Here is a 13,595-nt window from a genome sequence, read left to right as displayed (position 1 = left end):
ATTTTAAGTTTATTTTTATGAAAAAATTTAGAGTACCCAATTCATTTTTTCCAATTAAGGGGCAATTTAGCGTGTTCAATCCACCTAGCTTGCACATCCGAATGCCTTCTTGACCACCTTATCCACATGCGTTGCCACTTTCAGTGATCGGTGGACATGCATGTCCAGATCTCTCTGCCTGTCAATACTCGCAAGTGTTCTATAATTTATTGTGTAATTCCTACATCCATCAGGCCTTCCAAAATGTATTACCTCACACTTGTCCAGATTAAACTCCATCTATTTCTCCACCCAAGACTCAAATCAGTTTATATCCTGCTGTATCTTCCGCCAATCCTCTTCACTATCCGCAACTCCACCAATTTTGTGTCATCTGCCAACTTACTAATCAGACCAACTACATTTTCTTCCAAATCATTTATATACACCACGTACAACAAAGGCCCCAGAACTGATCCCTGTGGAACGCCACTAGTCACAGCCTTCCATTCAGAAAAGCACCCTTCTACTGCTACCCTCTGTCTTTCGTGCCCAAGCCAGTTCTGTTTCCAACTTGCCAGCTCTCCTCTGATCCCATGTGACTTCACCTTTTGCACCAGTCTACCATGAGGTACCTTGTCAAAGGCTTTACTGAAGTCCATGTATACAACATCTACTGACTTTCCCTCATCTATCATCTTTGTCACTTCCTCGAAAAACCCAATCAAATTAGTGAGGCACGACCTCCCCTTCACAAAACCATGATGTCCATCATTAATAAGTCCATGGACTATCTCTAAGAATCTTTTCCTGTCACTGTTGTCAAACTGACTGGCCTGTAGTTTTTTAGGTTTATGCTGACACCCTTTTTTGAACAAGAATGCAATATTTTCAGTCTTCCGGTACCACCACTGTATCTAAGGAGGATTGGGAGATTATGGCCAGTATAATATTAAAGCCAGACCTCCCAGCACATTCTCTTTACGAACTTTTAACCATCAAGAATCTCAGCTACCTCTTCTTCGCTAGGAATTTGGCAGCATTTTATTCTTTGTTAAAGACAGATGCAAAGTACTCATTTAATACCTCAGCCATGCTGTCTGCCTCCATAAGAAGAACTCCTCTATGGATCCCTAATCTTCCCAGGCCTTGATTTTACGAGCTCTTTACTATTTATTTGCAGGAGACTTTTGGATTCTCTTTTATATTAGTCGTCAGTCCCTACTCTTTCTTTGCCCCTCGTCCTTTCTTTTCTATTTCCCAATATCTCATTGCGAAATCACACTTGAGGCTGATGCACCTTGACTTAGAATGCACAAGTAAGGATTGATCAGGCTAAATAATCCACTGCTGTTTTCGATCATTGAAGAATGTTTTGTATATCGCTGTTTCCTAGTTTTAAGCGGATTTCCTCTTTGGTTTTTAAATGTGCCAATGAAGAAAATAAATTATTTTATCATAAGGAATAATAAATTATTCTGGTCTGCATATAGTACTTTGTTGAATTCTACAAAATAATATTATAAATGCAAATGAAAATTATTTGCAGCATCAATTAAATTGGTTTTGAACTCAAAAAACAGGTTTCATGTGGAAGGTAATATTCTGCAAGATTTATGTAAGGTTGGAATTCCTGTGAGTGATCATATCATTCAAACTCATTTTGATTAAATGTCTTCTCCACCATTTCTTTGGAGGCCTTAATCCACTTAAAATAAATAGGATACCTGCTCCTGTAAAATGTCAGCAATAAGAATTTGATAGGAATATGTTAAGAATTGCTGGAGACATTCCCATCTCATGTGTTCGAGAAAGTAGACAGGTGGGAGCTGTATATTGAGGCAGCGACTTCTGCATCTTTCCAACAATGCAACACAGAAGCAGTAATGTATAGGTCTGGAAAAGACCACTTTGATCTGATGCACGATCAATTGCACAGAGACGAGAGTTGAATACAACTGAGGCTTTATTACTCTAAGATGGCCTTTATTGGTAGAGGGATTGAGTTCCGGAGTCAGGAGGTCATGTTGCAGCTGTACAGAACTCTGGTACGGCCGCATTTGGAGTATTGCATACAGTTCTGGTCACCGCATTATAGGAAGGACGTGGAGACTTTGGAGCGGGTGCAGAGGAGATTTACCAGGATGTTGCCTGGTATGGAGGGAAAATCTTATGAGGAAAGGCTAATGGACTTGAGGTTGTTTTCGTTGGAGAGAAGAAGGTTAAGAGGAGACTTAATAGAGGCATACAAAATGATCAGAGGGTTGGATAGGGTGGACAGTAAGAGCCTTCTCCCGCGGATGGAAATGGCTGGCACGAGGGGACATAGCTTTAAACTGAGGGGTAATAGATATAGGACAGAGGTCAGAGGTAGGTTCTTTACGCAAAGAGTAGTGAGGCCGTGGAATGCCCTACCTGCTACAGTAGTGAACTCGCCAACATTGAGGGCATTTAAAAGTTTATTGGATAAACATATGGATGATAATGGCATAGTGTAGGTTAGATGGCTTTTGTTTCGGTGCAACATCGTGGGCCGAAGGGCCTGTACTGCGCTGTATTGCTCTATGTTCTATGTTCTATGTGTGGCCTCCTACAGCAGCTGGTGAAATGGCTGCTGTATAGGGAGCACACATATTTATACTCCGCCTACTGGGCGGAGCCAGCAGGCAGGGACTACCCCCGTACCTGTAGTACAGGGTCTTACCACACATTTTCAATTATGTACAACAGTGGTGATTACCACATTCACCCCCTGTTAAAATTGAGTCCGGCGGGGCTGGTGAAGAACTATATACAGAGGAAGTTTAATATACAGAAGCAAATAAAAAATATTTCTTTCTGAAGTCCAGTACAAGGTGGTTTGATAGTCCCGAACCAATTATAGATTTAGCCGGTCCGGGGCCTTGATGTGGCGTTGGGGGCGACGCATTGGTGGTGGCGATTCCGGTGTTGGTCTGGTCCTCGGTGACTCCGGGAGCATGACAAAATCCTCTTCATCCTCGGGCGTGGGCAGGGGGAGGACCGATGGTCCTGGAGGGTGCGCCGGGGGAGGAGGGATGGAGCCGGTCCGGAGGGGTGTGTGTGTGGAACCTGCTGGTGCCAGGTCCCTGAGGGAGACAGTATCCTGGCGGCCGTCGGGGTATGCTACGTAGGCATACTGGGGGTTAGTGTGGAGTAACTGCACCCTTTCAACCAACGGGTCCGCCTTGTGGAGTCGGACGTGCCTACGGAGGAGTACGGGTCCTGGAGCTGCGAGCCAAGTCGGGAGCGACACCCCGGATGTGGACTTCCTGGGGGAGGCAAAGAGACGTTCATGGGATGTGTCGTTAATGGCGGTGCATAGTAGCGACCGAATGGAGTGCAGTGCATCTGGGAGGACCTCCTGCCAGCAGGAGGCCGGGAGATTTCTGGACCGTAGGGCCAGTTGGTGGCCCTCCAGACCATCCCGTTCTCCCTCTCTACCTGCCCATTTCCCCGGGGGTTATAGCTGGTCGTCCTGCTGGAGGCGATACCCCTGAGCACCCCGATGACCCCTGGGCTGGTTTAGCACAGGGCTAAAGAGCTGGCTTTTAAAGACCAAGCCAGGCCAGCAGCGCGGTTCAATTCCCGTACCAGCCTCCCCGAACAGGCGCCGGCATGCGGCGACTAGGGGCTTTTCACAGTAACTTAATTTGAAGCCTACTTGTGACAATAAGCGATTTTCATTTGATTTTTTTTTTCATTTCTGCAGGAACTGATGTAGCTCATCACTCATGAATGAGGATCCCCTGTCACTGTGGATGTAGGCGGGGATGCCGAACAGCGCGAAGATTTTGTTGAGGGCTTTGATGACGGTGGCAGATGTCATATCGGGGCATGTGATGGCGAAGAGCGTGGTCGTCTGCTGGGCGTAATTCTCTTTCAGTAGCGCCATGGCTTTGTCGTAGTTCGGCATGTCCTGGATAAGAGGAAAGACGTTGGAGCTCAGCTGCGAGTAGAGTATCTGGATCTTCTGATCTTCCGGGATTGGGTCTGGTGCAGACCTGCTGTAAGCTTCGAAACAAGATGGCCAGTGTTGAAAGTCCTTTTTGGCGTCGCTTGATTGCGAATCCAGCTGCAGGCGATCCGGCTTGATGCGGAGGTCCATCTTCTGAAAATCTTAGAGCAATAAATTGATGCACGATCAATTGCACAGAGGCAAGAGTTGAATACAACTGAGGCTTTATTACTCTAAGATGTGTGGCCTCCTACAGCAGCTGGCGAAATGGCTGCTGTATAGGGAGCACAGATATTTATACTCCGCCTACTGGGCGGAGCCAGCAGGCAGGGACTACCCCTGTACCTGTAGTACAGGGTCTTACCACACATCTTCTAATATGTACAACAGTGGTGATTACCACAGGATCCAACTGGCCAAGTTCATAGTTCAAAGATAGAACATATACTAATAGCCTAAGCTTAGATGATAGTTTCAACTAAGGTATGTCCAATTCCCTCTGAGAAAAATCTCTCAGCGTTAATGGCCTCTCTGGGCAATACATTCCAAACATTCACCACCCTCTGTTTGATCGAAGTACAGTGTATTTGAACTCATCTGCTGAGGCCTTCGCAGTGTGCAGATCCTGAGATTTTTGTTGAGACATCTGTTTAAAAAAAATCTGAGAAATCCAAAACCTGAAAAGCACAGAAAGTCTTCCATGCCCAGAAGGGCAGTATAGAATAGATTTCTGATGCAAAATCAATCGTCAGAGTATTCCAACTCTAGTTTTCATGGTACACCCATACAACAAGAGTGCCGTACGTCCATCTTTAACATAATTAAATATTCCAAAACATGTCAAAGCAGGAATATTAGACACCATTTGACACTTGGCCACAATGGGAAATACTAACAAATTCTTGGTTAAAAGGATAGGTTTTAACGAGAATCCTAAAGGAAGAAAGAAAGGTGGAAGGCCAGAGAGGTTTATCGAGGGAATTCCAGGCCATGGTACCTTGACATCTGAAGAAGGTATGGCATCCAAAGGTAAAGCTGAGAAAATCAGGGATGTGCAAGAGGCCGGAATTGGAGGAACCTACAGTCTTGTACAGCTGGAGGAAGATTCTAGAGCTAGACAGGGCATGGAGAGATTTGAAAACAAAGGGGAACAATTAAAACTGTGATGATGCTTAACCAGAAGGCAATGTAGACCATCAAGCATGCTGGTGATGTCGAGTGTACAGAATTTGGTGCAAACCCTGATATGGGCAGCAGGGTTTTGGATGTGTTCAAGTTTATAGAGAGTGCAAGTGGGAGGCTGCGGCCCAGAGTCATTAAAAGATAACAGAGGCATGATGAGCATTTTAGTAGCAGATGAACTGATTGGAGGGACCTGGGAAGTGGGCAACACCGCAGGAGTGGAAGGAGTCAATTTTGGTGATGGGGAAGATACGGGTTCAGAAGTTCAGGGTCAAATAGAAAAAGTAGATTATTAATTATTGTCATCAAAAAGCCTATTTATGATACAAAAAGAAAGTGAGTCAAAACCAGTTACAGGAAGTGACCTTATTGTAGGTGGGAGGAACCTATCAGTCACTCAGTTTCCCAACTAAATGCGTTACGTTTATCAACGGTTTTGTCAAATCGAAAATGATCATTTTTGATGCCCTAAATAAGTTTGAAGTTTAAAGTAATTCACTTCCTTTAGAATCACTCCCCAAAATATTACTCAATGTAATTTTGAAAAGGGAGTCAACAAATAATCCAAAGAAATTTTCCAAATAATACTAATTATCCTGTATTTGGATAATTCTCATTAAACAAAAAATTATCTAATTCAGATCACTCTGGGTGTACAAATTATTGACATTATACTATTCAAAATAATACATTTATCAATCTACAGATCACACCAGTGACTATTTATGACTGAAATGTTACGCGAGTGTCAAAACTTCATTAATCAGCAGGATCGGAGGTTTTGAATGAGTAATGGCTTGGTGCATTTACGCTCTCAGTAACGGATAGAATCAATCTTTTCAGATTTGTGTGCTTACTTACATCCTTACTTTTGAGATCCTAATGTTACAATTTTTCAGCTTCCCTACCTGAATCATCATTTTACAGAATGATACTCCTGGCAGGATGCCCATTCACCAGGGAAATCAAAATGGAAAAAAATCATGGAAAGAGCCTGCATGGACTGTCAATAAGTATTCCCACTGGCTAAGGCTTAAAAACCAGGAATGTAAAATTGTCTTCGCTGTTTGCTGAAAAGTGTATTGATCCATCAGTAATCTAAAAATTTTATCTAAGCCATTATCTGCTGCATTAACTGCCAAGGTGTTCCACAAATTGACAACCTTTTAGAGAAAAAACATGTTATTTAGATAAACATTTCAGTCCTGCTTGCTGAAGCTGTAAGGTTACATTCCAACTTGGATTTGGTCTGGAACAGTGAGGTGACTCATAGTGGGGCATGGTGGGATATGCAGCAGCAGTGATTGAAGCACATTTATGGAATGCCCAGGAAACCCTTGGAAACCATCTCAGTGGAAGAACAGGAACTTACTGCATGACCAGAGACCAAGAGCACGGTAGCACAGTGGTTAGCACAATTGCTTCACAGCTCCAGCGTCCCAGGTTCGATTCCCGGCTGGGTCACTGTCTGTGCGGAGTCTGCACATTTTCCCCGTGTCTGTGTGGGTTTCCTCCGGGTGCTCCGGTTTCCTCCCACAGCCCAAAGACGTGCGGGTTAGGTGGATTGGCCATGCTAAATTGTCCTTAGTGTCCAAACAAAAGAAAGGTTAAGTGGGAGTTACTGGGTTATGGGGATAGGGTAGATAGGTGGGCTTGAGTAGGGTGCTCTTTCCAAGAGCCGGTGCAGACTCGATGGGTCAAATGGTCTGCTTCTGCACTGTAAATTCTATGATTCTATATTCCTCACCCGCTGACCCCAAGGCCTGAATTGGAAAGAAGGCCGCCATCCGGGTGTTTTATGAGACAATAAAAACTTAAATTGTGTATTGCCTTTGGGGTAGTAAAATGTCCCAAGGTACTACCTACGAGGGTAATCAGACAAAAAATACACATTGAATCAAAGAATTATGGGTCATAACCAGTTGACTGATTAAAGTGAAAGATTGTAAACAGAGTTTTATGGGAAGAGCAAGTAGCAGAGGAGTTTAGGATGGGAATTCCAGAGCTTAGGCATAAGAGCCGTAGGCAGGGCTGCCAATGGTGTGGCAAAGGACATTGGAAAGCAATAGAAGCCAATAGTGGAAAAACACAACAATTTCAGAGGGTTGTGAGATTGCAGGAGGTTAGAGAGATTGGGAGGGACCAGGTCATGGAACGATTGGAAAAAAGGAATAGAATTCTCCCAATTTGTGACTAAGTGCTATGGGGGCAGGAATGCCGGTCAGTGGGAAAACATGCCAAATCTTCCAGCCGCAACCTCATTAATTATGCACCTGGGTGTTTCACCTTCTTCAGTGGCAGGGCAAGCCTGGATGATGCATAGTCTGCCATTGTGTCTGTGTGCCATGCTGAAAAGACACCCCAAATCACTGACCCACCATTGAAGAAAGAAGGTGAACCTTCTGAATGTGAAAATACATCTCCAAGAGCACTCTGAGAGCGAAAAATTACCTCCTTAGAATGAAGATGGATCTCCTGGAACATGCCAAGGCTTGAAGACAGGCCTTCTCATGGACACCTTAGCTGAAAGATCCACCTGCAGAACCTTCCCTGACCCACTGCTGTGGCATTCTGGGGCACAGGGTTCCAGGCGGTCACCATCCTGAACTCCAGAGGCAGCCCCAGGCATTGTTCAGATGAGCCTCAACAACTACACGGCAGGTTGTTCTGAATGTCTTTCAGATCAACATGTTTTCTTGCCAGCATCACGAAGAATCTGACGTGGGGGCGTCAGGCCTTCATCTGCAAACCAATGATGGGATGCAAATGAGGTTCACACCAGCCTCTGGCAGGTTTTCTGACCTGCGATGGCCTATCAGCGTTTTATCACACTGTAAATTCACTCCGACGTGAAACCCATTTCTGGCATTCCTGCCACATTCTCCCACCATGCCTGCCATCAAATAGGTCGGCAGGGGGCTTGGGAGAATTCTATCCAAGTAATAAAATATGAAAATTCTCCACCTCACGACGCTGCAGACACGAACCACGATTGGGTGGAGAATCAGGAGTACAACCAAAATCAAGGTCCAGGCCCGGCACCGATTCAGGCGACTTGCTCCAGTCCCTCTTGGTTACGATAACGAAGCTTGCGCCATACTGTGAGCCCAGAATTTGCATGCATTTAAATGTGATTAGCGGGCTGGACACATTGGCCGGGATTATCTCAGCCCACGCTGGGTCGGTGAATCGCTGGGCTGGGTGCGAATCACTCGACGACGCCGGTCCGCCGATTCTCCGGTGAGTGGAGAATCGGCGCCATTGGCACCAGCGTGATCGGCACGGCGCTGGCCGGGGGCCGCTCTCATTTGAGGCCGGTATCGGCAGCTGGAGCGGCGTGGGTTTCTCCAGTGCCGTGCTGGCCCCTTGTAGGGCTCAGAATTGCTGCTCCTGGGGGCCTGTTGATGCCGTCGTAAAACGCGACGGCGTTTACGACGGCGTCAACACTTAGCCTCAGGATCAGAGAATCCTGCCCATTATGCTCCCTTCTTCCGCGATGGTCCATGCCAATCAGGTGGAGGTCTTGTGGGTGTGAATTACTACAAGTATTTACAAATGTGAACTGTGTGCCATGGCTGCGGAGGGGCTAAAAAAACACTGAAAAACCATTGAAAACTGTCGGGCATGCTGGCTGCCCAGGCTGGGGACAGTAGCGGGTAGTGACTTGGCGCCAAGTCTGTGGACTTGGGGTATACCCCTCAGGAATGTGGTGGCTTGGCTCAGACCACCAGTGCTGCAGTCTATCCTTTAAATGCCCCTTTGGTGCTACTCACAGGTTCCTAGCTATTAACACTAATGAGTACTGCCTGTGTCCTTTAAATGCTCACAAAACCTCTGGTCATCTGGGAACCCATCCAGGCCACCCCTCTGGACACCCTCATACCCCAGCTGTATCATCAAGAGCCAAGCTCAATCAGGAGCTGACCAGGTGTTGACACTCCTCAGAAGCGCTGCTCCATTGCAGAGGAAGCAGACCTCACCCCAACCAAAGGACACCCGCACCACAGCATGCTAGAATTTCAAATTCAGATTGAGCGAGAGAAGATAAAGTGCCATACTGGAGTTTTAGCGTTGGGCAGAGGTAATCATACAGTCCTGAGGAAAGAGTTGGCCCAAGTAGACTGGGCACAAATAATTGAGGGTAGGCCAGTTGAGGAACAATGGCAGATGTTAAACAGCTCTCAATGAAGTACATTCCCGGAGAGGAAGTGCAATTGTAAAAGGTTCAGCAAAAGGCTACTTTAAGTAAAATCTAAAGCGCTAAGATGAACTATGAAAGGAAACTAGCAGAAAACAAACCAAAAGCTTCTAATAATAATAATCTTTATTGTCACAAGTAGGCTTACATTAACACTGCAATGAAGTTACTGTGAAAAGCCCCTAGTCGCCACATTCCGGCGCCTGTTCGGGCACACAGAGGGAGAATTCAGAATGTCCAATTCACCTAACAGCACGAGTTTCGGGACTTGTGAGAGAAAACCGGAGCACCCGGAGGAAACCCACGCAGACACAGGGAGAATGTGCAGACTCCGCACAGCCAGTGACCCAAGTGGGAATCAAACCTGGGACCCTGGTGCTGTGAAGCAACAGTGCTAAGTATATAAAGAGGAAGAGAATGGCTGAAGTAAATGTTGGCCCTTTACTGGTGAGGTAATAATGACGGAGGCACTGAACCAATATTTTACCTCTGTCTTCTTGGTGGAAGATAAAAAATTTCCAAAAACTACATTTAATGCAGAGAAACTTGGTGCAATAACCATCACTAGGGAGATAGTATTGAATAAGCTGATGGGATTAAGGGCAGATAAGTCTCCAGGACCTGTTGGCCTGCACCCTAAGGTATTAAGGGAGGTGGCAGCAGAGATAGGGGATGCATTGGCTATGATATTTCAGAATTCCTTGGATTCTGGAAAGGTCCTAGTAGATTGGAAACACATTAACGTGACGCCCCTATTCTAAAAGGGAGAAAGGCAAAAAGTAGGAAACCATAGACAGATAACTTGACCTCTGTGGTGGGGAAGTTGCTGAAATCAATCATTAAGGAGGAGATGGGCAGTACGGTGGCACAGTGGTTAGCACTGCTGTCTCAGGGCGCCGAGGTCCCAGGGTCGATCCCAGCTCTGGGTCACTGTTCATGTGGAGTTTGCACATTCTCCCCGTGTATGCGTGGGTTTCACCCCCACCACCCAAAGATGTGCAGAGTAGGTGGATTGGCCACGCTAAATTGCCCCTTAATTGGAAAAAATGATTTGGGCACTCTAAATTTATTTATTTTTAAAATTAAGGAGGAGATGACCGAACATTTGGAAAAACAAAGCTGAATCCAGCATTGTCAGCATAGTTTTAGGAAAGGTAAGTCATGCTTGTCAAATGTGCTTTAGTCCTTTGAAGACTTAACCAGCCGGACTAGGAGGGGCAGCAGGAACAGCCCGGGGACCACCCGTGGGACCAGCCAGAGAATGGAGGACAGGCGGCAGCGATGACGGTCTGGCATGCCCGGAAAACCAGTGAGGCCATCATCCTCGCCTGCTATTCATTGGACATGGCATCGTCTGTCGACTCTCCCCCTTTTCCACCCTCCCAAGGTCTTATACATCACTCCAGGGTGATGGGCCTATGTCGGCACAGTCAGCGGGTCAATATACAAAGCAGGAGGGCGATGATAATCTGCTGTGAGCTGAGCTCTGAAGCTCCTTAATCTATGCCATAGTCTAACTCCAGTGTCTGCTGACAGGGTACACTCACACCCATCACCTGCGTGTGGTATGCCTTGGGGGGAGGCCTATGTCTAGGATAGTGAGCCCGGAGGGTTGGGCATGCAGCTGGCCCACAGTGTGGAATAATGTGACGGAGACTTCAAGGGCTTAACGTGTTTAAGTTGGACAATCATGACCCCGACTGTCCCGAGCCCGCGATGGTGCCATCCCCACTCTCCCCCAATGCCATCTCAGTGATCCTTGATCTACTTAGTCGTCCGTGCGCTTTCGCTATGTTTACGTGTGTCCCCAGGATGCACATCAGAGGTTGAAGTAGCCTGCTGTTTACCATGTCCTGTGACCTTTGATGTCGGTCTGGGGCCGGAGGTGCTCGCCCGACGTGCCGGTGGCACTGGCTTCTCCGACTCCAATACGCGCCACTGGCAAGGTGGGGGGGGGGGGGGGGCGACTGGACTTGATAGGCAGGTGACCGCCGTTTTCACCCTGTAGGGAGGCACGTGTTGGCCTCCAGCGCTCCCTCCTCCCGGTTAGTGCTCGTAGGGCCCTGGGGTGAGGTTGTGATGGAGGGGCAGCTGGATTGAGCTCCGGGTGCCCTTGCATCATCTGGCTCTGCCAGCCCTGGTGATTTCACATTGCCTGCACCATGGTGTCGATGCCCTCAGCGAAGCCTCTCTGTGACCCCGCCAATATCCACCTGTCTCTGGAACACAGTCCTCAGCAACCGGGACATGCTCTGGAACTCTTCGGCAAAGCCCACCTGAGACTGAGACATGCTCTGCAGCACCTCGGCAAAGACCACCTGCATCAGGGACACGTTCCCCAACGACTTGGACATGTTGTCTAGATCCTCAGCCATGGCCGTCACTGACTGAGCAACGCATTGGACATCACCGCCCGTAGTCTTTGGGACTCTTCCAATTGGGTATGGACCACTGGAGTGTCGCTGACGTCCTCACTGAACTCAGCCTCACCCTAGCGACTGCATCAGCTCCGGGATCGCCTGGTCCAGAGACTCGACATCTGACTGGGACCCAGTTGGGTCCTGGGATCCAGCAGATCTCCGACTGCTGTCTCCCCTGGATGTTTCTGCCTCCACGTGATATGCATCAGCAACTGCATGGTACTCAGCAGATGCCCCAGTGCCCCAGAAGCCTGCCCACTATGTTCACCCAATGAGGTGTCTGTCTCTGCGCTGGTGGAAGGTGGGGATGACAGGTATGACGTTTTGATGATGGCATCCTCGGAGCTGTCCTCGGAGGTGTTCTCTTGCATCCAGCCTGTTGTGGGCCAACGTCTCCTGCGGGGTCTCAGAGGAGGCATCATGAGCCACACACTGCAAGCTTCGCAGTGGGTGGGGGGCAGCATGGACACCGATGCTGGACATGGATGGGGGGGGTGCCGGTGGGTACCATGGTATGCTGTGGCACAGATGGGGTATTGTGCTGGGGGGGTTGGGGAAGTGCTAAGTGCAGGGTCATCGGGGTAGGGGCGGCCTGGGATGACGGGACGCTGCCAACTCACTCGTACGGTCCGGTGGAGATCGTTTAACTTCTTGTGGCATTGGGCGGCGGTCCTCCTACGCCCCGAGCTGACGGCCTCTGCAACTGCATCCCAGGTGGCACTGGCTGCTCTGTGGCTGACCATCCGAGACCCTTGGGGGAACAGGGTGTTCCTTCTGGACTGCATCGTGTCCATCAGTCTGACCAGGTCGGCATCTCCAAATCGTGGCGCGTGTCTGCCCGGTGGCATGGCTGCGATCAGTTTACGACCTGTTCCCCCTCGCTCGCGGGGAGCTGCCGAGCACAGTCCCAGTGAATCAGCTGGCGGGACAGTCTCTTCCGGCTAGAAGCCCGTGGGTCATCATTAAGTGACCTAATTACATGTAGGTGACGGCCTCGCTGGGACAGCCATCCCAAAACACCTGGTTTTTCCCGCTCGCTACCACACTTAGAAACCTTTAGATTCGACCGCGCCCAGCATTTCCCAAATTTCGGCAATTAAAATCATGGGCTGAATTCTCCGCACGCTGATGCCGAAATCGCACCAGAAGTATGAAAAAGGTAGTGCTTCACACTTGTGTTAATCTGAGTTTAAAGGTTGAGTAATTCAATCACTGGTGAGGCCACAACTTCACTAGTGTGTGCAATTCTAGTCACCACATTACAGAAAGGACACAATTGCTCTGGAGAGAGTGCAAAGGAGGTTTACAAGAATGTTGCTAGGGCTAGAAAAGTGTAGCTATGAGGAGAGATTTATAGGCTGGGGTGACTTAGTTGAGGTGTACAAAATTATGAGGGGAAGAAGTCGGGTGGACAGGATAAAATAGTTTCCCTTGGCAGGGAATTCTAGAACCAGGGGACATAGATTCGAGATAATTGGCAAAAGGTGTAGAGGTGACATGAGGAAGAACCTTTTTACGCAGCGGGTAGCGGGAGCCTGCAATTCACTGCCCAGGTTGGTGTGGAAGCAGAGACCCTAAACTCTTTATAAAAATACCTGGACCTGCACCTAAGGTGCTCCAAGCTACAGGGCTATGGGCCGGGTGCAGCAAAGTGGAATCAGAAAGGGCACCTGGGTGCCTTCAGGCTGGCATGGACAAGATGGGCTGAATGGCCTCCTTCTGTGCTGTAACTTTTCTATGGTTCTAACTCAGAATTTGTTCTCTATCCCAGTCACCCATCAGAACCAGTTTTAGCTTTGTTACATTCCATTGATTAGCATTCCATTGCTAAAAACAAACA

At 47.9% G+C, this 13,595-nt stretch overlaps 1 protein-coding gene across 1 annotated transcript in view; it reads right to left on the bottom strand.

Annotated features, from left to right (window-relative positions):
* blk (BLK proto-oncogene, Src family tyrosine kinase) overlaps positions 1 to 13,595 on the bottom strand; it is a 195,283-nt gene that overhangs the window by 48,558 nt on the left and 133,130 nt on the right. The window lies entirely within an intron of this gene.

Source organism: Scyliorhinus torazame, chromosome 4 (genome assembly GCF_047496885.1).
Source record: "Scyliorhinus torazame isolate Kashiwa2021f chromosome 4, sScyTor2.1, whole genome shotgun sequence".
Classification (NCBI taxonomy): domain Eukaryota; kingdom Metazoa; phylum Chordata; class Chondrichthyes; order Carcharhiniformes; family Scyliorhinidae; genus Scyliorhinus; species Scyliorhinus torazame.
Note: the sequence above shows the minus strand (reverse complement) of the source record. Positions and strands in the feature narration are given on the sequence as shown.